General features: G+C 42.9%; 1 protein-coding gene and 1 long non-coding RNA gene across 4 annotated transcripts in view; both read left to right on the top strand.

Annotated features, from left to right (window-relative positions):
* Window positions 1-10,751, top strand: part of PLCL1 (phospholipase C like 1 (inactive)) — a 256,880-nt gene extending 246,129 nt beyond the window's left edge. Inside the window, exons 6-10 of one of the 3 annotated variants that reach the window (XR_011324389.1) lie at window positions 1,135-1,224; window positions 4,593-4,694; window positions 6,993-7,088; window positions 7,175-7,345; window positions 7,620-10,751. The gene's annotated coding sequence lies outside the window, so the exon portion shown is untranslated. The remainder of the gene's footprint in view (window positions 1-1,134; window positions 1,225-4,592; window positions 4,695-6,992; window positions 7,089-7,174; window positions 7,346-7,619) is intronic. The other 2 variants (XR_011324388.1, XR_011324390.1) reach the window with 2 other exon arrangements.
* An 869-nt stretch (window positions 10,752-11,620) lies between these two features.
* Window positions 11,621-23,589, top strand: LOC138685130 (uncharacterized). The gene is made up of 3 exons (XR_011324387.1): window positions 11,621-11,767; window positions 13,022-13,142; window positions 21,905-23,589. It is a non-coding gene; the product is annotated as an uncharacterized lncRNA (long non-coding RNA).
* The last annotated feature ends 306 nt before the right edge of the window (window positions 23,590-23,895 follow it).

Here is a 23,895-nt window from a genome sequence, read left to right as displayed (position 1 = left end):
GAAAGCCACTCTTTCCCCAAGCAGCAACAATGCCCTGTTTTATTTTATGTCTTTATTGACATTTACCTATTTGGGTTTGTCAAGTGTGTCTTCTGGAGTCTGAATGACACTACAGCAGACAACTGCTAATATCTTCTACTCTGTGCAAAAACTTCTTCCTCTTGCACTCTTGAGATTTCTTGAGCTTTTCTAAGCTAAGAGCACAAAGTTTTAAAGAAATGTATATATTTTATTGTGTATACCAATACACATGCACACACAGATATATATACACATAAACAAACTCATCTTTTATTAATGTTCTTATGGCTGTGAATGCTGATGATATAGGAAGATGTAATATGACCTTATGAAAATAATTTATTAGTGCTTGGTAAAGTACAGGCTCCCATTGCAAGTCAGTTGTTATCTGCTAATTAACAAAATTAAGTTTCCCAGACACAAATGGGAATTAGTGAGATTTAACTGTATTTTGATTTTTGGTTGTTAAAAAATTTCCCTGACTAATGTCTTCATTATAAGTATCAGATGTTCTTCAAAGTTAGCTTGTGTAACACAGCACTGAGAGCAACTGAATCTGCTCACTGGTGCTGATGACTCTAGACTCCTTGCACACCTTCAGTGTGTACCTACTGCTTTGGAGCACAGGCACCTGCAATTGTGTGGCTTTCATTGGCACATATATAGGAAATGATGTGGGTTTTAACATGACTGGCTCAGTTTCGTTTTGGGGTGTTTACAGTGTTGATCTCAGATCTCAGCAGAGTTTATACAATGTGATCATACTGAAATGCAATATTGGTCAGAAGTAAGAAGTATGCTTATTCGGAGATCCAGCTGTCAAATGCTCTGAAAGCTTCTCTGCTGGATGTGGATACCACTGCTGGGAGCACAATAAAGAAGAAATGTTTGTATTAGGAATTATGCTGTCTTTAGTCAGCATCTCTTTGTAACTACATCATGAGCTAGAACTTGCTCAGTTGCTGCATGAGCTCATGAATGGATTGGCATTGCAGTAGTGAGGTTTTTTGAGGTCAAAATATTACAATGCACTTAGAGTTGCCCCTGGCTAAAGCCATTTTAAGTGAGAGAGTATGAATGAGATTTACAGCAAAGGTCCTTTCTTCTTTGTAGATCACTGAAGGATGGAGAGCCTCACCCTGCCTGCCTGCATGAACTTGGCTATTGATCTATATAGCAGCAGGACCTGGGGTTTCTTGCAAGGTAAGGGCTTTGAAGCTTTTTAAGCTGCTGAATGTATGTGCATGTCCATAGACAAGGGGGTAGCTGTATGCCTGACAGAATAATCTTGAAGTGTCAAGAACTGTGATACATGACAGAGATGAAAGATGGGACAGAGTGAAAATGGAGACAGGCCCATAAAAGAGTGACAACGAAGTCTCTTTTGAGTAAAGACCTCGTGATGATATGAGGCTGCCAATGGGAATAGTGTCACTTCAACCACTTCAGGAACAGATTTCCGTTCATATCCCAGCATTTGGCTCTGCTAATGGGACCTCTTTGCATGGAACAGCAGCTTCTGGAGAGCAGGATATGTTGTGCTGGTATCAGTCTTCATACCAGGCACAAAGCATGAAGAAAACCAGTTTGTTAGCAAAGCAAAGAGTTAAGTTCTGGATCGCAGAAGTAGGGGCACTGCTTACTAAAGGAAAACACAAAAATGAGGAAACTCAAACTTTAAGTACATCTGGCACTTATCCCTTTGTTTAGAGGATATCTGAAGCATCTCTCAGCTTCAGAAACCTCAAGAGAGCAATTCAGGAATTCTCCAGGATGATATTTTTCAGTGGGCTTCCATCCACTTCTTACCATTATTTGGGACAGAAGAATGTTCTCCCTTTTGCTGAGTACCAATGAAGCTTTAAAATCTCTCTCATTCAGAACAGTAAAAAATAAGTGGCCACCAAGGTAAAAATACTATTGGCAGCTTTGTGGCCATTGGAGAACACATTTGTGTTCTGTACATTCTGCAAATATTGCAGCTGATAAGGAAGATAGACTCCCTTTTTTCAGCGCCATCTATCAAGCTGTTACCTGTTACATAAAGGTGAAGACAGCACAGTTTAATGCCTGTTTTTTTTTAAATAGGCTTGTCCTTCTAAAAAGCCATAAGACATCAGTTACAATTATTATTGAAAATCTTGTAGTTTGCACAAGAAAAGCCACAGGGTTTAAGTTTATACTAAAATCGTGCAAGTATTCTGCATCATCTTCTGAAGGATAACACTCTTAACTGTCTTATAATTAAAATCTCCTGTGCTTGGTGGAAGTAGGAAGGATAAACTGGTTACAGAGATCTTAGAAAAATAGCTTGTCTTCCCTGTAAACCATTAGGCATGCCAGTATCATTTTTAAAACATAAAATACACATATGTGTTTGTGGATTTTATGCATTGCTTACACATCTTATCCTGCAACTAATATGCCTTAGTCAGCTATTTAATGTTATGTGACTCCTTATTCTTGCATTCCAATCTCACCAGTGTCAGACTGTTAAAGATTAACTTGACAATTATTTCGAAAAACACAACCTGACTTCATTAACCTCTTATAAGGACACTTGATGTTAAAATATGCCATTACCTAGTTCTAAGCCTAACATGGTGGTGCACTTCATGCTTTATTGCTCTTAATGCTCTATTAGCAGGTACAATTCACCCTTTCTTATAGTAAATGAAATCATTATATATTTATTTGACTCTTGGGTCTAAGATCCTGGTACTCTGATGTTTGGTATAGAAGCTAACAAAACATTTTAGTGGGCCCTTAAAACCTTAATTGCTTTCTGTTTAGAAAGCAATTCTGTTTCCATTAGCCATTACTGCTGAAAATGCTAAAATACCACAATACTTCCAGATTGCCAGTGAGACCGAAGCTGGGCAGTTCCCCATGTTTCTTGCTAATATTCAGGAGAGGTCTTATCTCCCATAGCATGTTTTCCTGAATAATTGGTCTCAGCTCTCCAGTTTGGCCTCTTAATGACTTCAAAGGTTTTATGATTTAATAACAGAAATTAATAAAAATAAGCTTGATACCAATTTCAGCCTAGGGCTTTCTTTTCCTCACTGTGCACCAGTAGTGAAGATGATTGCTTTTCTAGCAGTAATATTCTTCCTAGGCATCTTTTGTAGGGAGTGCTGTAGAGTTCATTGCTGTGGTCTGAATTCCTCTTATTTGTCTAGGGACTTTGGGTTTTGGGGGGGGGTGGGGGTGGGTGTGTTTTATTTTGTTTTTCTTTTGGTTCATGCAAGACCTTAGCTCTAGGCTAAAGCCATGTAAAAAAAAAGGGAAATTACAGGGGTCTTATCTCTCAAAGTAATTTTACTTTATTAATTTTTGGTGCTGTTGGAATCCCAAGCAAACTCATTATTTGGTCAGTTGAGGGGAAGAAGGAAGAAGTAAAGAAGAGTCACCAGCTGTCAGATGGAGAGCCTTAAAAAAAGCTTTAGACCAAACTTAAAGGAATAGCCAATGTAGACAAGAACAGTATTTCTCAGTAAGTGCAGTTCTTTGATCCTTCCTGAGATGTCAGCTATGACAGGGGTTTGTGAGAAACTAGTCTGCCATCAGTTGTCAAAACTGGATCTGAACAATGAAATGGAAAGGGAAAAGCTCTCCTTATCTTGCTGCTCATCTACATATCTTTCTTTTTCCTGTAACTCCTGTGGTCTGACTGAGCTGGGGTCACCAGTGAAACTTCTGTCCTTGGTCTGGAGATGGGCAATAGGTTCTGTGTTATGAATTGCATTGACTCTGAAAATGACATCAGGGGCAATTATCCAAACAATGATCTCCTATAGTAAAGCCCTGGATGACAGGGATAACTTAAATGTCACATAGCTATGTACAGGCACCTGAGCTGGGTTTGCTTGTGGTATCTGAGCCATGTGGCACTGCAATGTGGTGTACAGGTGTTTCCTCATTCTAGATATATCAGAAATATATAGCAGGCATAAAACTAGAGAGGCAAGTTATCTCTGTAGAACGCTGATGAAACTTCTGCAGAAATTCTGCATCTGCTTCTGGTAGACTTGTTTTTAGCCTACCAGGAGTACAGATCTTGAAAAATATAAAAACTCTTTTGTCTCTCTGTCCTGGGGAAATATGTTTGTCCAACTGCCTCCTGAGTTCTCTATGTACAGCATTCCCTTACTTTCTATCTTCTTCAAAGTATCGAGTTGAAGCATGACAAGGGACTGTGTCAAGAAGGATCTTGCTTTGAAATCCTTAGATAAATAAGATTCAAATCATGCTGATAGCTCTGTAACATACCTAACTCTTTCTCTTCCTTGGCCTCTTCCTCAAAGGGAAATGACCTGAATTAGAATAAATAGCTTTCAATTAATCTGGAGGAATAATATGCAGACCTGTTTCTTTTCATTGTAGTTGTGAGCCATGCCTCGGGACTGGAATGCCAGTTCCATTGCCTGTATATGCTAGAAAGTAAGTGACAGCAGCACACGAACTATAGAAATTTTATGCGTCTAATTCTGTGATTGTTCTTTCTATCTCCTAGTATTTAATGATGGGAAAGTTTTTTTTCTCTCATGCATGTGCTATAATGTTTGCAGGTGACTGTTGTGAAATAGAGCGAAACTTTCAGTGGAGTATTACATTTGTGCGTGTTTGGATTCTGCTGGGAATATGCACGTTTTCTGGATGTCATTCTCCAGGTAAGAAATCAGGGTGTTATACATGCTCTCTTTGTTCCTCCCTTTCCTAACATATTTCTGTATGACACAGCACTGGGTAGAGTAACCCAGGCTGATCAGGAACCAGTTGCTAACCTCTGCTATGGGTATGGACCTTCAGAGGAGCTCACCAGTCTCTGTTAGCAGGAGTGATGTATGTGGAAGTAGAGCTTGCTGCCAGTTCTGAGCAGGTTGACAGCTACGTTGGTGACAAACAAAAAACTCAGAGTGTCATTTCAAATACAAACATTGCTTAGAACACAATTCTCAGGATACTGAGCTCACAAAATACTCAAGATTGAGATGGTAGAAATAATTTCTACACCTTGCACTCCCATTGCCAAGGAGGATTCAGACCTGCTGGGGAACTCTCCAAAGTGATCCAGATACAGATCTGGGCAGGCAGGGAAGGTGAATGGTGTTGGCAGCTGGGCAGAAAGCCAGCTAGCTGTTCTATTCCAGACTTTCATGGCTGCACAGAGAATAACGTCTCCCTCTACCACTTAGTAAATTTATGACATCATCAGCTGTTACCAGGGAAACACAGAAACTACAGATTTAGATCTTGGCAGCTAGGTGTAAAGAGGAAATATCTTGCTCTTTTGGGGGGCAAAACGGGAAGTTGAAACAAATTCCAGAACAGCTTTGAACTGGAACAAAGTTAGGGTAGGTTAATAATTCCAAACCAAACAATTATAACTGCTAAAGTGCCAGTGTGATCCCTACTGTGTCACAGAAAACAAACATGGGAGATCAAGTGCAGGACCTCTAACTTTATGCAGCTTAAACGTACACTTCAGACATAAGACCGTTACTGTTGACTTACAACTCCAGTTCTGACCAGTGGATTTAACGAGTTGCTTTTAGAGATGTGATATCCTCTGACCAATGATTTTTCAGAAAGTGCTGATAATTGCTGCTTCTTGAGAAAGTTTGCTTGTGTTTCACAGCAAAGAAAGTATGTAGTGTTGAGTTTTAAAATTGTGTCCAAATACCATTACTCTTGTGATGAAATATGTGCTTTTTATAGCTTTAGAAAATGTGGGTTTTTTGTGAGAACTGATGTCTTTAGACATGGATTTTATGGCTTTTAAGTGCTTGAGATTTTTGAAGTGATGGAAATCACATTTTTGTCTTTTAGTAACATTAGCTGACATTTTATTTATGCTGCATGTTTAAATGAAAACACTGCTTTATAAATGGATTATTATTAAAGTATTGAGTAACTGAGACCAGCTAATATTAGCTCTTGCACAGGCCTGTTTGATTTCATTCACATTGCACAAGGTGTATAGGTTTGGTATGTACTTGAGCTACCCGCATATGCATGCATCTTTGCTGCAAAGGCAAATGGAGCAAGCTTGAGTGAAGACTCAAGCTGAACTCAGGTCTGGAATTGTAACAGCTACTTTGCCTCCATTCATACCTGCAAGGCTGCAGGCTGTATGTGGCTGTACTTCCACCTGGAGGTCCCGTATCAGAAGGGTAGAAGTTGTTATGCTCACCAGATATGAGGGAGATATGAGACAATCTGTATGGAGTGTAAAAGACCTGTGGACTAACCCTGTTTTGGCTGTGTCTCCACTAAGGAGCAAAATTACCTAGAAAAAAACCCCATGTTGCTAATCTGGTGTCAAATATATCCATGATGGAGGTTCTTATGTGGACATTGAGCAGCATTTCTAGCACTGTTCCATAACTGTCTTAAACAGCACAGGAACATGTTTAATCTGATTTGTGTCCTCCATATCAAAAACCAGACAAGGTTTGCTTGTCAAACAATCAGTCTGTCTTTCCCCTATTTTGTTGGTGGCCTTGGATCCTGGGATTTATATGCCACAAGAGCAGTTTGCGTACAGTCTGGATCTTGTCATCTGGAACATGGTTCAATGTTCCCTGTTGTGCCTTGTTTCAGTGGGATAATGACCAAAGAAACTGCTGAGCCATGGGTGGATTGCAGGGATATGTCATGAGAAAGCTGTCCAGAGTCATCTGCCCACATGCTGTGATGCTGGCTCACATTTGCAGACAGAGGAGATCATGAGCGCTCCAAAGAACTTAGCTCTCTATGCAAGTTCCTTTTTTTATCCTTTGTAGTGAGTCACTTTGAAAGACTCCTTTTTTGGTCCTCTTTAGTTAGACTGCTGGTTCCTTTGCTTGCATGCCCAGTCACAGTCCTGAGACTTGTGACTGAAGCTGCAACAGCCATTGGGGCTGCTGTCATGGTTTTTCTCTCTGGAATGGTGGAAATGTCATCCTTCCCCACTCTTCTTTTTTAAGGATATGCAAGATGCTTCTGAAGAGGAAGGAATTTACTTCTTAGGCAAATTCACTTACAACCAGGATGGGTCCCCCATGCAGACTTTCAGGTTGGAGGTATGCTCTGGAATTCCTATGGGGAGGAGAATATTTTGGTTTGTGTGGTAAATTCATGGTGTTTGCAATCTCTGCCATGGTTTTAGAACTAGGTGCACTCCTGTGGCCTGCACATCCATCCCAAGTACGCTCTCCAAATGCTGGCTCCTCTGGAACTACTCAGTACCCACAAGTACTGTGGCCCTGCATGAGCTCCACAGAGGCCTTTAGGAAAATAAATGAATATGACAAGCATGCATTAATCAGACCAATATGTGGTATGTATTATTTAATATATACTGGCACTTGCAAATTACTACAGGGCACCTTCACATTTGTGCTGATGTTCTTCCTATATGTTGTGAAGTGGAACAGGAAGGGCACTTTAATAGGGGGTACAGGGACAGAAAGACAAGGAGCTCCTATATGATGCTCTCTTCAGCATAAACATGTTGACTCCTGGACTGAGAGAAAGGGGAGTGAAGGGAACTCAGTGAAGAGTATCCTTAGACAATAAATTTTTTCTCATGTTTTCATCCTCCTTTTTCTCAGGAGGCAAATGGAAAGAATTTTCCACACCTAAACCTGAGTGTCATTCATACTACACACGTATTTATCGAATTCAACCAGATGGGAACCCTGTCCTCTGAAGAACACAGCTATGAAGAGCCAGAAAATAGATCATTACATCTGGTAACTGCATTGATGTGAGCTGATAACAGAGGTGGATGCAGAGCGATTCTCTCCGTTCCTTCTGGATTGCACTGTAATGGGAGAGATGATAAAGAAAATTTCTGCTGTGCAGATGATTATGATTATGATAGATGAAAGACCCTCTAAAGATGACACTTTCTTGTTCTCTTTCTTGACCTTCTGGTATATGTTGAGTCTTGGTTGCTGACTAAAGTGGCAACACAGATAATCAAGATTTAAAGGCCCTAATTCATAAATCTAATAACAACACTGAGAGAAGCTGAGGTGTAACTCCTCTTACTAGTGTAACATTAATGGAACTGGTATCACATTTTTCCCTGTAAAATAGCTAATTCTGCAGTGGGGCTGAGAAAAGGATCTGGGTTGTCTTTCAGGCTCCAGTGGGCTGACCATTAGGAAGGAAGCCATCCTGCTGCCTTCACTAGGAAGAAAGGGACACTGTGTGAGAGACACTTTTCAAAGCAGTTTCTCATGTTCAGCCCTATGTTGAGGAATTTGGCAACCTGTAGCTAGGGATACTTAGTCGTGTCACTCAGAAAGGGGATGCACTGGCTGAGAGCTGACACGGGCCAGTTTGAGTTGCTATGGTCCTCAAAAGGGACTTTGCCAAAAAAGGAGAAGAATTCATCACCTATTAGAACATCTTTTGGCTGTAGTATGCAAGCAATTTAGTAGAGTCTCTGTATATGAGTACTGGCAGTCTTTGAAACGAAAGAAGTAGGGTTGCTTTGTGTGCACTGAAGAATTTTTGCTATTGACTTCACTGGAGCCATGATTCTTCACCAGATCCATATCCCGAAGGCCTACAGCACCCTTAAAAAGGCTACTGCAAATTTATAAATCATAATCACAGTCCTCAGTTGACATGACAACCAGCACCACTCCTGCTTATGATCTAGCCCTGCAAACCTGTAATCCTCTGTCTATACCAAACTCAGTACTCACTCCTGAGATTCCTTTGTCCCTACCTTTTTTTAGTGGAACTTTTGTTGACAATAAAGAGCATCTTTTTTAAAAAAAGTGTTTGAAGGCAAATTATACTCCTGGGTACTTAGTGCTTCAGTGTTTGGGCTTCAAACACTGTGGGACATACTGATTTGTTTAATAGCTGTAGTCCTTGCTGGAATGTTTTAAAATTGTGTAAACATTCCTACTAGTCTTATACGTTTCTAAACTGTTTTTTTATGTGGGTACCAATTTAAGTTGACAGTGTACTTTCCAAGCTTCCATTAAATAGGGCCAACTGGCTATTGATAGAGGAATATCTCTGAAACAGCTTTATGATGTCTTGCAATGGAAGACTTTTCATTAACTCTGATTAAAAAAAGAAAAACAACCTACCATGCATTTCTAAGTCTTTTATCAGTTCTTGCTGTGCCCTAATGTCTGTGGGACTCCTGCTGGTGGAAGGGGGAAGAGAAGAGAGTGGAAAAATCCAAGGATAATTTAACAGAGAAAGGAACGTATTTTCACTGTACATTGTGTGGCAAACGCCAGTTACTGTTATCATGCAGCCACCAAAGATCTCAATGCTTTGAAAATTCTCACTTATGTGATGCAGTATGTTGGTGCTTTCCTTACATAACTATGTTTTACCTCTCTTCAAGTGTGTCAGTGCTGCTTTAAAAGATCAGTATAGAAAACTTCTGCAACTATACTGTCTGATTTCAGTTTTCCTTAATTTGATGCCAAGCTCCTACAGTTGCTTGTGGATCCAGATGATTAAAAGGGACAGAGCTGAACCTGCTGCATTTTGGGGATTTAAGTCTACTTCCCCCCCCTCTAAATATTGACCTTTCCAAAATGAGCTTTTTTCTTTTTTTTTCTTTCCCCCCTTTCTTTTTCTTTCTTTTTTTTTTTTTATTTTTTTTTCTCCCCCCCCCCCCCCCCCCCCCCCAAGTGTAATATAAAGCAAATGTTTGCTACTTTTATCAGTGGAGCCAAATTCCGTGCATTCTGGCTGCTTTTCACTGACAGAAAAATTATTCCGAAATAATTAGAGCTTGTAAGTGACACTGTATGTCACTGTAACAATAACAGCTAACTTGGCCTTCTGTGAAGTATATATTTTCTCAAGAAATTTCAATCTCATAGGCAAAACACTGATTATGATGACCTTGGGAAAATATAGCCTAAAGAAAGTAGTGAATGTTTGTGACTGTTTTGAAATCTCCTGACTGGAGCAGTTTCCCGTTGAGGAGCTTTGTGCTTGTGTTACACCCCATGGTGGGGTTCTCTCGCTTGCTCTGTCTTCAGCCTGGGTCCTGAAGGTTCTAAAGAGGGAGCAGGGGCAGCTTCAGTCCCTTCTGCTGAGGAGCTCCCTGGAGAAGGAAAATAAGCTGTACATAAAAAATCGGTGCAACCATTGTCTGATTGTCTGCCTGATTATGGGACTGAACAGAGTTGGGGTGGGTACCAGTTTATGCCATGTATACTTGTTTCCTCTGTTCCCAGTAGCATGACTGAGCCTTGGGAACAGTTACTTAGTGGGATTGTTGGGAGGCTTGATGAGCTGCTGAATTCTTCCTTGTCTAGTTCCCCTTGTCTAGGTTGCCTCAAATTATCACTGAACTTTATTATTTTTCCACACACACAACTTTTAGATCCATACAGATGACACTTCATGCTGAAAATGCAGTTATACACTTCTCAGGCTTTGCAGCTGGTTTAGCACCAACGAAGGAAATTCATTTGGTAACTGACCTGGGAAAGTGCTTGAAAATGCAGTTTCTAATGTTTTCTTGTAGATAGTCCCATCAGACCATACAAAGAACTCTTCCCATCTGTATTATGAAAGAAAAAGGGGGAATATAAAATTTAAAAAAGGTCTTTTAAAATTAAAACCTTTGAGAGCTTGATTAAATGTACTGCGAGAAAAATGTGCGGTTCACTTCAGCTATTGACTTGAGGTTTATACATTATTGCCAAGTCCTGGAATGAATAAAGCTTTAATGTTGAAATCAGGAACAATTGTTTTGTGCATTTTTATGTTGAAGCAATGAGAAAACACATACTTGGATTCCACATATGTACTAAAAAGGAGGGGTTTGTCTTGCAAGTAGTGAAGCTGACTTGTTTAAAACTTGCAGTCCTCTTAAGAGAAATTTTTCAATCAGTCCCTTGAAAATTCAGGAATTTTCAAGGATTGTGTGGGATGAACATGAAGAATGGCATCTTGTTAAATCTACATTTTGGTTGAAATCCCGGAACACATAGTTGGGGTGTGGTCATTTCAGCCTCACTCATGCTGGACGCTGCCTTTCTGTTCCGCGGAATACATGCCTAGCCTGGCTGCTGGATTCTGCCTGCAAGAGGTGTACGATAGATGCCTTAGCAGAGCTCTGGTTCATCGTAACGGGCCTCTTTCCTCTTAACTTGGCAGCACGCCTGCTTCTCCGCTCCTTTTTACCGGTTCATTTTTTTCTTGCAGATCCTAAAGCGCTCCTTCTGAGGAGGAAGCCCCCCTGTACTCCCACTGATCGCTTGCACATTCTTAGTGGCGTGTCTTCCCCGTGTGACTTTAGGCGTTAATCCCCCGTCGAAAGGGAAACCGCCCGCTCCAAGGCAGCTCGCAGTTCTGCAAGGCGCTACTCGGAGGCGGCCGGGCCGGCGGCGGGCCCGCCCGCTTGCCTCGCCCGCCCTCTGGCGGCGGCGGCGCGGAGCGGGGCGGGGCGGAGCGGAGCGGGGCGGCGCGGGGCGGCGCGGGGCGGCGCGCGCGGCGGCAGAGCCCCGGCCGCGGGGCGGGGGGTCCCTCCCTGTGCCCCGCGGTGTGGCGGATCGGACGGCAGCTGCTCGATCGGGGAAGCCTTGCCCACACGGCTGCGCCGGGGGCAAGCCATATCCCACGCCTCTTTCCTGTCCCGGCACGGGAAAAAGCCTTCATTCAGCCCGGTGACCCGGGGCCAGGGCGTCTGGTGCGGTGACACGCCGAGGCGGGAGCAGAAGCGGGCACTGACGGCCCGCCTTCAGGCAACTGGCGCAAACAGGTAACGGCTGTGCTGTAGGTACCCGCCCTCCTGCCGGAGGGGATGGGAGCAGAAGCAAGAGTGGAGAACATACGGAAAGGGGCGCAGGGGGGCAGCACTCGGAAATGCAGGTATTGCTGCTATCATGTGGACGGAGAAGGTGTGAAATAGATGGAAACCGGAAATATTTCAAGAAAGAACAGAACTATTGGTAAACATGTCTGCAACTCCAGATAGGGGGAGATATTTTCAAAACAACGCTGGAAAAAAAAAAAAAAAAAAAAGGGCCATAAGAAGAAAGCTGAGCACTCTAGTTCCAAGATGTGACTTGGGGAACATTACACAATAGCCCCAAACTGAAACAGAAGATGTATTATTGCATGTAATGAGAGGGGCTGGGAAGAAAAACCGACCAAAGACAGAAAACCATATCCAGAGAGCTAGGGAGCTAGGGCAGACAAAATTCTCCAAGGAGAACATCACAAAGACTGACCTCATGATGGCCTTTGGTAGAACTCAGAGCTGGGAAGATCTGGCAAAAATACTTCTTTTTTTTTTTTTTTTTTTAAACTCTGAGGCTCTGTATGGAACTATTGTATTGGAAATGTCAGAACACTCTAAACCAAAATTAATTTTAAACATTGCTTAGGATTAACAATTAAAATTATTGCTACTGTGTTTCATTTTTCCAGGTAACTATTTCTTTATTTCAGAACACACAGTTTTTAGTGACTATATTTCATGTAGACTCTAGATAGATATGCACATTCTGGGTATGCACATCGTAGGTACTTAACCTTGTCCTGTGTCAACATCATTATAAAGACCACACACAGAGATACTACATTCATGACCTAAGCTTGTTCTTTAGGAATGTGCCTAATTGTTTGTCGCTAGTAAAACACAATGCCTTTCTTTAAGCACTGAGCTCTATGCATGCACATCACCTATATAGATGCCTTGGACTTTCAACATTATTTTTCCTATTTTAGAGCTATACCACCAACAGGAGAAAATGCACATCAGTGCTAAGCATCTCTAGTGCTAGTTATATTTGTCATTATTTGAGAGTAAAGAATGTGTAGGCATGAATTTCTGGTATATACCCAGCAGCATTTTCTGTGAGTAACCACACTGGAAACAATATAGTTCTCTTTCTGAAGAAAATGTAGTTTCTGTCAGTAGGTACGCCAATAGTTTGCCCTTCCCAGTTCCTTTTTCTGTGACTGTTTGTCTTGGATGTCTTGAAAATTTTCAGTGATTTTAAATCTCTAGCAGAGAGATTTGGGCAAAGCTGGCGGGAAAGAGCTGACCTCAGAGAGGATGTGACAGCAAGCTGAGCAGACAAGGGTGAAGCGAGGAATTGCTGATCTCTAAGCCATGGGGCCTTGCTTTGGTAAGTCTCTTCCCAAAAGCTGTCTGCTGCAGAGGACTTAAATGCTTTGGGCTAATACCCCTTGGCATGTGGTGGCAGAAATATCTCTAGAGCTGGAGGGTTAGTGTGTGGGATTAAGATCTGGCTACGTTAGGACCGTCTAAATCAGTATTGATCTTAATTTTACAAGGGATACAGAAGCATCAAACAGTTCCTGGTGCCTTTAGGAATCAAGAATGATCAGTGCCGGGGAAAATCTACTTTGCTGGTCCCTGTTGTTTGCTACTGTGTACTAAATCTTCAGTTACTTATCTTGAATTTAACCTATTTTAGCTAACTTGGTTACATTTTCTGTTTGGTTTTAAGCATTACAATTCTTTGAATTCATGGTTTACCTAAGAGGACAGATTATCAGACAGAGAATCTAAACTGTCTGGCTTTCTCTCAGGGGACAAAAGAGATGGAGAGCAGAAGGACTGTGCTTGAGCAAGTACATGCTGGGATCGTTCAGGCTGTGTTATGCTGATGTGGCTTTCAGGCAAGATCTGACAATATAGGCAGGTTTGGGCAGCCTCCTGGATTTTGTAAGTCTCCAGAGTGTGGCTTTACTCCACAGGGCATCCTGAAGTGAAAATGTCATGCAAGAGTCCAAGGTCCTGAAACAGTTCACCAAGACTTTTCCACTCCTAACTCTGCAAACCACTGACACTATTCTCCAGATCCTCCTTTGTAGGCTCAAAGGCCTTTATGTTTCCTTTATATTTTGCTCATTGTCTGCTCTGTGCAAGAGGCTCTGATGTCAAGCAACAAACAGTTGTCTCCTGACCTGGTGCTGTGGGGTTCTGTGCACCTCTAACTATATGCTGAGCATCTTCAATTTCTATCGGCATCTTCGAGAGTTTCAGGTTGTCAGAAATGTTGGGGCTCAGACCCCACCCAAGTCCTCACTTGAAGACACCATATGATCCCTCAGTTTCTCTCCCAGCAAAGCAGCATGTGTTTTTGAAGGGCATATGCCAGCAAGAGCTACTGCATCTGTTCCAGGGACATGACCAGGGAGACAATCTTCCTTTACCATTTACTTGCCATTAACTCAAATTTCCATTACAATGGGAGAAACTCCCTTCCTGGGAAAAGGTCTCAGCAAGCCTGCAGTCTGTCTGGTAGACCATGGTAGATCTTTCTGCTTCTCCCGGGCCTGTGACTTTCTACGGCCAGTTTTGCCCAGGGTTGCCTAGAATTATGCAAGATAAAGGAGAACTGTGTGATTCCCCAGCTCCAGCTCACACCCTCTCAACATCTGTTTTTCCAAGTGTTTATGGTGAGGCTTTGCTTTGCTACCTGCTGCACAGCATCCTGATTCTGAGCAATATGAGCAACACTTGTGTTTTCCTGTTCACAATTTTCTTCCTGGGCTGAATTTTAATCGCACGCGTGTGTGTGTGTATGTGTGTGTGCACGTGCATATGTACGCATGCACACATGCATGTGTGTGCCCGTGTGTGTTTTAAATTAGCCTCACTAGCTTCAAAGCCATATGAAATACTTTTCCATGGATAAAGTGGTTTTGGTCACCATGAACAGGAGGAGAGAAAATAGTAAGAATCAGGTAACTGAGCTGGGCACAAAACTGGAGTGAAAAGGTAACTGTAGAGACAGGATTTCCCCTGGTAAAGGGGAAATAAATTAGCATCATGACTCAATAAATCTGGGCAAAGGTTCCAGTCTGCGATCAATTTCTAAGGTCCCTGTCTATATGCCTTTTAATTAGTGGGCTAACATAATGGTGCTGCTGGTTTTCAGCCTGAGTTCACCTCCAAACACAAGAGAAATAGCAGGAACAGGAGTGGCATAAAATACAGATTTATTCATCCTACTGAGGCAACTGGACTTTGAAAAGGACTTTTAATCCTTGTAGGAAAAGATGTCTTCTGTAGTGTAGCTCCATTAGATGGAGGAAGTCTGGCAAGGAGGAGTTTGACCATTCATTTCTGTAGTTATGATGGCAAAGTGACCTTGCACCAGGGAATCAAATCTGCCACATTTGTGTCTTCTGAATGCCTAAGGAGAGGTACCCAGCTCTCACAGGCTCCATCAAAACTCTGAATACAGCTTCTGGCCCCTGAGGAAAGTTCCTGCTTTCAGGTACCGCAGGGATTATAGCTGAGAGGAGCACTGACTGCTAGGGAAGGTGTGAGAGGCAGACAGGAGGCATCCTGAGAGCTCACCACAGGGGCATAAACCTGTCTGAGCAGAGACTCTCCCAGGGAATGGCAGCTTGAGCCAATGTGTCTGAAAGAGAGGATTGGTGTGTAAAAGGAGGACATGAAGTAGTCTTATTTTTGCTACCTGGAGGTGAGGTCTGGGGAAAGACCCAACATAGTTGTAAAGGCAGGCTCCCCAAAAGTGGTCAGAATCCAAATTTCCTACCAACTACTGCAGTGTGAGCCTTTGTGGTGTTACACCCCATTGCAGTGGGAACCAAGGGCTTGGCATTTTGGAGGTGAAGGTTGGGCATGCTTGTGGAGATGTCACTTTCTCCCTTAGAGCCTTGGGAAAGAGATGAGATCTGCCGGATCCGTTTTGATGTGTTGGATCCACTGGATAACACTTCTAGTAGCCCTCTGCCAGGAAATCCAGATATGTAATGGCACAGGTTGCACCCAATGCTAGATTCTTCTGTTGGCAGACTGGAGCCAAGATGTCTGGCAAGGCAGGTCAGGAGCGAGTGAGTGAAAGGCAGCCTGCCTCCAAACTGCAATCAATGGGGAGACCGTAACAGCTCCGATCCCTGCAGTGATGGCAACTTGTGCAGAGGAGACACTGGCAGTACCTCACAGATGCAGCAGGGATCACAGCTCAGAGAGTTTTTCTTGGGGTGTTTGATCTCTGATTTTCAGGGACTTGACTAGGTTGTAGCAGTGAAGCTGAGTGGAGTCTTGCATCTGATCTGTTGATGTGCTATATGGTAAACTCGCAAAGTGTAAAGTGACTTAGGCTCTCTGTGGAAGGGATTTTGTTCAATGCTGCTGTGGTTTAACCCCCAGCCAGCAACTAAGCACCACACAGCCGCTTACTCACTTCCCCCCGCCCAGTGGGATGGGAGAGAGAATTGGAAGGAAAAAGGTAAAACTCGTGGGTTGAGATAAGAACAGTTTAATAGAGCAGAAAGGAAGAAAATAATAATGATAGTAACAATAATGAAATTACAATACTAATAAAAGCATCAGAATGTACAAAACAAGTGATACACAATGCAATTGCTCACCACTCGCTGACCGATGCCCAGTTAGTTCCCAAGCAGCAATCCCTCCCAGGCCAACTCCCCCCAGTTTATATACTGCACATGACGTGACATTGTATGGAATATCCCTTTGGCCAGTTTGGGTCAGCTGCCCTGGCTGTGTCCCCTCCCAAATTCTTGTGCCCCTCCAGCCTTCCTGATGGCTGGACATGAGAAGCTGAAAAAAATCTTTGACTTAGTCTAAACATTACTTGGCAACAATCGAAAATATCAGTGTGTTATCAACATTCTTCTCATACTGAATCCTAAGACATAACACTATATCAGCTACTAGAAAGAAAATTAACTCTATGCTGGCTGAAACCAGGACAAATGCTTAAATAACAAGTTCATTCATCATGCTCTTCTCAGAGAGGAAGGCTTTGTGTCCAGACTGGTCAGTGTTGAGACCATTTTGCTAGCCTGCAATTAGTTCACATTTGTAATTCCTGTGGTGCACAAATGTCCATAACATCAAACGCTTGGTGTTTTTTTGCTGGGTACCTGGAGCAGAAAAGCCAGGGTTGCACAAGCATGCACATCAGTGGATACCCAGGAGAAGTACCATCAAGACCCTTCATCATGGCAGTTTCTTGCAACAGTACACCAGATTCCTGAGCTTGCTGTGACTCATTTTGATTACAGAAATAGGAGAACTATGCGCATCAGTGCACGCCATGTTCAAGTGAGCTGCTCCTGTGGAGAGGCTGTGTGTCTAGGTGGAGCCCCAGACCATCATAGCTACCTCATGCTTAGTACCTAGGCCATGCTCATACTCTGGTGAGTATTGAAATCAACCGCATCACGATGCAGAAATAAATGGAATGCCCTCAAGCTCTACTTTAACCAAACAAGTGAAACACAGGCAGGACAAAAAATTGTAACAAAACAGCACCCATTCTTACTGTACAATGTTTTTGGCTGTAGACCTGGCTCAGTGGCACATCTCTTTAACTGTGCAGGAGTGGATGAGATTTAGATGCTAAGAAATAAGGTATCCTTCTTGGTCTTTAGAGCAATAAAATCATACAGCTGTGCTATGTCACTTGGAGGTGAATGCTCACAAGGTAAGAGCAGGCATTAGACCAGTCAGGAGCAGTAGCAAGTCTCACCATACTCGGAAAAAAAAAAAAAAAAAAAAAAAGGCTAGAAAGACTCGATGTTCCCAGTGCCGGGCTGCAGCTGGAGACAGTCATAAGAGGTAATGCCACAGCTTTACTAAACCACATTTTGACAGGTTCACTTCTACTGCCTGTGTCAGTGATCCAAGACCATTGTGTACCCATATGGGAAACTTGCAGTAGAGTGGCAGTGCTGTGTGATTCAATTCTGGTGGGCTTATATGTGAGGAAAGGACAGGTCCTATGCAGTCATGGACATTATAGATTCAGATACTGATGGTTCAAAAAAAGGATTTCCAGGCTTTTCCACCAGTTTGTGTTAAAATCATCAAAAGCTTTGTCCTTTTTTTTTTTTGCAACTCTGCCCATTGTTGAGGTGTAATTGGCATAGATGATGCTGAATTTTTAACTACACTGCACAGTTATTAGGTAACGTCTTTTACAACTTCAGGGAATAATAATGAAATTGTCAGTATCTGCTGCAGTGGCAATGGTGCAACGTCGTCTTGCAAAAATATGCTTGCCGATGCGAGTACCCCAATAGTATCATGCAGAGAGCGAAACCTTAAAAACCTCACTTACTATCCTGATTTTTATTACCCAGACTGAGGTAAATCTGGTGAGACCGAAGAGCTTGTACGTGAAGGCCGCTCTGCGGAGCTTCTCCGTGTTGTACCAGTGGCTCAGCAGGTGGCTGCAGGCGTTCGGATAGTTCATGTTTCCTCTGGAAAGATCATGCCGGCCAGCACGGGCTGCCCCGCGCCGAGGCAGCGGTGGGAGGCCGGCCTCCCCTCGCCCTGCTCGCTGGAGGGGCAGCGCGGCCTCCACGGGGCGGGTAACGGCCGCCTCGCCGGGAGGGGAGGTAACGGCCGCCTCGCCGGGAGGGGAGGTAACGGCCGCCTCGCCGGGAGGGGAGGTAACGGCCGCCTCGCCGGGAGGGGAGGTAACGGCCGCCTCGCCGGGAGGGGAGGTAACGGCCGCCTCGCCGGGAGGGGAGGTAACGGCCGCCTCGCCGGGAGGGGAGGTAACGGCCGCCCGGCGGGCCGCAGTGCGCGCGGCCGGCCGGCAGGGGGCAGCAAACCCCTTCGGGAGCGCGGCGGGCCGGCTGCCGCCGGGCGCTCCGGCGGGCGGCGGCGGGGGGCTGCGGGGCGCTCAGCCCGCCCGCCCTCCCTCCGAGCCCCCAGGTTTCTGGCTCCCGCCGTGTGCTCCCCGCTGCCTCCCTGGCTCCCAGATAGCTCCGAGCCGCCGCCTCAGCTGCTCACACCGCGCGCGTGTAGGGGAGCAAACCCCTCAGCCAGAAGGCCAGCGCCGGGGATGTCCCGCGCCTTCGGGGCAGCCCAGGCAGCAGCGTTCCCCTGGGCGCGGGGGGGGGGGGGAGCGTTGCTGTTTTGTTTGGGAAAGTGTTTGTGCCTGGGCTTTGCTGGACAGGACATGGCGGGGGGGCTGGGGAAGGTGGAAGGAGGGATACGCGTGTGGCTGCTCCTCCGTTTCCCGGTGCTACAACCGGCCGGGGTGGGGTGGGGGTGAGCCCGCACCGCTCTGCCCACCCCCCCGCCCCCGAAATCCGCTTCCGAATCCCTGTGCCAGGGAGGGGCGTTTTCCCTAGCGCGAGGCCTTCCTCCCCGCCGGTCGGAGCCGGTTTGAAGAGGGAAGCCAGGAGATGGCAGCCTTGTCAGGCGGCGGGGGGCGGCCTCCCCCAGGGAAGGGCTGAGCGGCCGCGGGCTCCGGCCGCTCCCCCCGGCCGCTCTCCCGTTTCGGGAACGGCAACCCCCACCCCCGGCTCCCCGGGCCTCAGCAAGCCCGTCACCTTCGGGGTCCTACGCGCCTCAGAGTCGTTATCAGGCTGCCAACATGCGAGGTTTCGACTGGCTCCAAAGCACGTTAGCTTGCCATTGTAAAGACTTTGTGAAGATTAAAACTCTGACGTGAAGAGTGTCCTAGTGAAAATTGTTCTTACTGCAGGGCAGTTTTGCGCTACTGCCCCCAGCTTATTAAATGCACAACAATTAGCTGATATCGTGCCCAGTAATTTGTCATTTCCGTTTCTCGACAACTTCCTACATCTTTTTAGTGGGTTTTGTTTCGGACAGAGGTTTTCTGTGTATTTATCGTCTCTTCTAAACCAAGTGCCACGTGTAATATTCAGACATGTTGTGAATAAGCACAATTTGTTAGCTTGTTAAAGTGAAATGATTCCTAGTTAGCACAGGAGATAATCCTATACTTAGGCTTCTGACTCTCATTCATTTGGCAGGACAACTTTCTATCTTGGATGCGCACACTTGCAGTGCTACAAATTAATCTTTGAGGTGAGACACCGTGTTGCCGCTGGCAAAGAAACCTTGCTTTTGTAGTAGTAGTGACTAATTTACACGCCTGCCCCCGCTCTCTTTCTAGCCTTCTATTCATAAGCAACATATCAAGGGTGGACGAATGCCAGCAGAACAGCCTGTCTTCGGGAAAGATACTAGCTTTTTTTTCACCCTTGCTTGACTCTCTACTTGTGCTGGCACAGAAAGCCTGTCAGTACAACCTCCATCATTACCTTATTTTTTCCTTATTTCCTTTCCTCCTACTCCAGGTTCTTTCAATTTCTTCCTGATAAATATCTTGAGGCTGAGGAAGATGCTAACAGGAGTTTGTGTGTGTTTTAATTTAGCAGTCATTCTTTCCAAGACTGGTTTCGAGGAAGCAAAATTCTCTTTGTAACTGTCACCTGAATATTTCTCATCCGATACAACTGCCTTGTCCTTTTTGCTCAGGTTTATTACAAGGTGCCCTGTAGCCATTGAAGTACTGGAGCTTCTTGCTGAAATCGTACCCAGCCATCCCTTTCCACAAGGCAAGGGAGAAAGGAGGTCTGCAAGAGTTCACATTAATAATGACTCTAAATGCCCATTTCCCACACATCTTCGTTAGCACAAACAACGAAAATAGTCCACTTGCAGAGAATCTGATTCAGCTTTCTTGCATTCCGCAATAACAGATGGATTGCTAGACTGTTTACTGTTGCTTCCCACAAACTTCCTGTTAGTAAACTCCTGTATTATTTATGAAACAGAAAAATTACAAAGAAGTATCTTAGCTGATTACTGCCTGCTGGTGAACCACTGCCAGAGAAACTTTTTATACAAATATGTGTATGGAAGCAAAGATCACTCCTGCTGCAGGGTTTTTTTTTTTGTATTATTTTTACAACTGTTTGTTTCACAATATACCGTGACCCTGTTGTGCTGCCCTCCCAAGCAGGTATTTCCTGCACCCAGACATTTTCAGCTGAATTGAGGTATCTGTGAATGTGTGAAGGAGCGAGGGGGGGGGGGGGGGGGGGGGGAAGCATGCATGCATGTTACAGAGATCAGCTATGAATAAGAAATGTCTAAAGCCTTTTTGTTTTACAATGACAATGATGAATGAGATGTTACTAATGTGATATTAATCTCTGCTGACCTAGCTTAGGAAGCTGGCTATCTTGGAGCTGTTGGCAGAAAACAGAGAGAATAGTGCTGTATCGATCACCTTCATGCTACTTCTGACATAAGTAGACAGTAAATGTGAAGAAACTTTCTTTTCCTCTCAGTTTGGCTGTTAAACTCCACAAAACACACGAGCTGAGAAGAGCACTTTGTTTGCACTGCATGCCGTAGGTTAGACTGGTTTCTGACTCTCAGTGGTGTGAGAGGAGGCCAGCCTAAAATCTGTTTGTATAATTATATCAACAGAGCTAGCGAATTTTAAAAAGTCTGTAGTAAAAAAGAGCAAAATGTGACATAGAAATATGAATCTTGTATATTACCGAAAGTACTTTTAGTGATTTTAGAAATAACACTTGACCTAGCATAGTAATTGTTTTTTAAATAGTTGCTATTATATTTCACTGAGTTTCTATTCTATTCATGTATTCTGTATGAACAAATCGGCTGCTCCACCTGATATTTATGACTGTAGACATGCATTATGTATACATGCAGAAACAGAATGAAAATTTTCCTGATCTGAGACACAGATAAGTCTTCTTCAAGATTTTTTATTTGATTCCCTAAACTGAAATCAAAACTCAAAACAGCACTGCAGATTGAGCACTTTCTAATGTTAGCCCTGCTACCACAGATCATTCATTGCATAAAGTTTAACAAAAAAAGCTGCTGTGCATTGTATGCAACTGCAGGATGCTGATTAAATCACCATACACCTTTATAAGATCTGTATTTGCAAAGAACTGATATCAGATGGAACAGGGCATTTGCTGATCCTGGGGCAGAGCTCATTTCTGAGTGTTTGTGCGAGACAGCATCATGTAACCAATCATTCATTTCAAGTAATAGTAAGAATATGTCTTCGCTGATCAAATTCTCTCTTTTCTCTGCCTCCTTAAACAGCCTCACTCAGAGCTCCTATTGACAGAAAAAGAATTCAATATTATTAAGGGCAGATGATCAACGGCAGTATCTCCTGATGCTTCAATCCACCAACAAGAATCTTGTGACAGATGTTTCTGCGCGTTATGCAAATAGGAACTTCATGGATCAGTTTTCCTTTCCTCCGTGGAATATATGCAGCTGGAAAATAGAAACCCAGCTCCACAGCATGTAGCGAAAAAAACAAAAATCATGCCACTGACCAAGCAGGCAGCTGAGAGAAAGCAAGCTGTAGATGTGAAATTGAAATAATTATACTGCTGGTTCTTAGGATCACTTCTGGCCGCCTTAATAAAGCAGTGTACGCAATGATACAGGTTTTGTGGGTTTTCTCTGCAATGACACTGTCGCTCACAAGTCATTTCTGAAAGGGGAAAAAAAAATTCTTCCCCAGGTTGTGTATAATGTTTCTTCACAAATCCTTTTGTTTTACCATTTTTGATACGCTGTTTTCATTCTCCCAGTAGTTGTGGATAGCTGTGTTAGATATGATATATAAGTGTATTAAAAATAGTGAAGTTGAGTTTGCACATGAAGAAAAGATTTCAGCTTCTTATATGTAATAAATAGGTTATAGACATTTATATAAACTGTATGGCTTTAGTTATATTCTTTATAATAACACAGAAAGCTGGATATGTGAAAATGATTGATGAAAAGACTATGGAAAATTTCCTTCCTATTTATTAAAAGAAAAAAAACAACTCTCAAACTTAGTGAATTAGTGGAGGTTTAAAGGAAATATGGTTTTACAAATTATTGTATAATATATAAAAGAACATTTGTATTTAGTAATTTCTATAATATCATGCAACAAGGATGGGTTGTAGAATCTCACCTATTATTACTCTAGAAAATCATGAAAGGTGGTCATCCTAAATGCAATTATTTAAAAAATGCTATTTTTATTACTATTAATAAATAAAATTAATACTGTTATTTGAGACTGATTTGGCCTTCTAATTTTTTATAGTTCTTTTAAGGTTTCTGTGCAAGTATTTTTTATCATCAGACGTCAGAACAAGTCGTATGAATTGTTAGTCAACATGTCTGTACCTTATTTTCTCAATGAGGTTTTTGTTAATCTTGTTCATTTTAGGTGTTTTAAAATCTATTGTGGGTCACAATTTTTTTTTTAATATTTTAATTTAGAATTGAATTCAAAGCCTGTATCTGGTACTGTGTAAACATTCAGTCGGGAACTATGATAAATTTTCTTTATATATACACGGAGCCTGGTTTTGTATCATGGTATTGTGTAGAATCTTGTCTCCATTTCATGACTAGTCAAATGCTGGGAAGAGATCTTTATTCAGTTCAGATGTACTACATAATTTTGATCAAAAGTCCCTTTCTGTACTTCTTTTTTCTAGTTAAATTTATAATAAACATTCCTGATTTTACGTAGATTTATTTTAATTGAATTCCTTAAAAATAAAAACAGCACCCAAAGATGTAGTGCCAATACAAGGAAAAGAGGAAAGAAAGAGACTACATGTATAAATGACTATCATTCTATACTGAATCTGATTCAGATGAACAGCAAATAAATGGCAATATGTTTGTACCTATTATATCATGTCTGCTTTTGCAAGTAGCTGTGCAGCTAGTGATGGTTTGCAGGTAAGGTACAGTTCCAGCTAAGACCTGTGTCTGAAGAGTCAAATACAATTCTAGAATCAAGTATTAATAGAATAAACTTAATTTTAGTTTTTTTATAAGTGCAGCTGCATTTTCTATTTAATTATAGGTTCCCACAGTAGTAATTTTTCCATGACCTGCTCAATCTCAAAAGTCAGAAAATTGCTTCTTTTTTAAAGCTGACAATAGCACGGTATGTTTCCAAAGGAAAAAGACAAATTACAGAAAATCATTACTTTAAGCATATTTAAATAGCCAGGAAGAAATCCTAATTGAAAAGTTTGCTAAAATGTGAAAAAGTTAGCAGTGCC

This window comes from Haliaeetus albicilla, chromosome 4 (genome assembly GCF_947461875.1).
Source record: "Haliaeetus albicilla chromosome 4, bHalAlb1.1, whole genome shotgun sequence".
Classification (NCBI taxonomy): domain Eukaryota; kingdom Metazoa; phylum Chordata; class Aves; order Accipitriformes; family Accipitridae; genus Haliaeetus; species Haliaeetus albicilla.
Note: the sequence above shows the minus strand (reverse complement) of the source record. Positions and strands in the feature narration are given on the sequence as shown.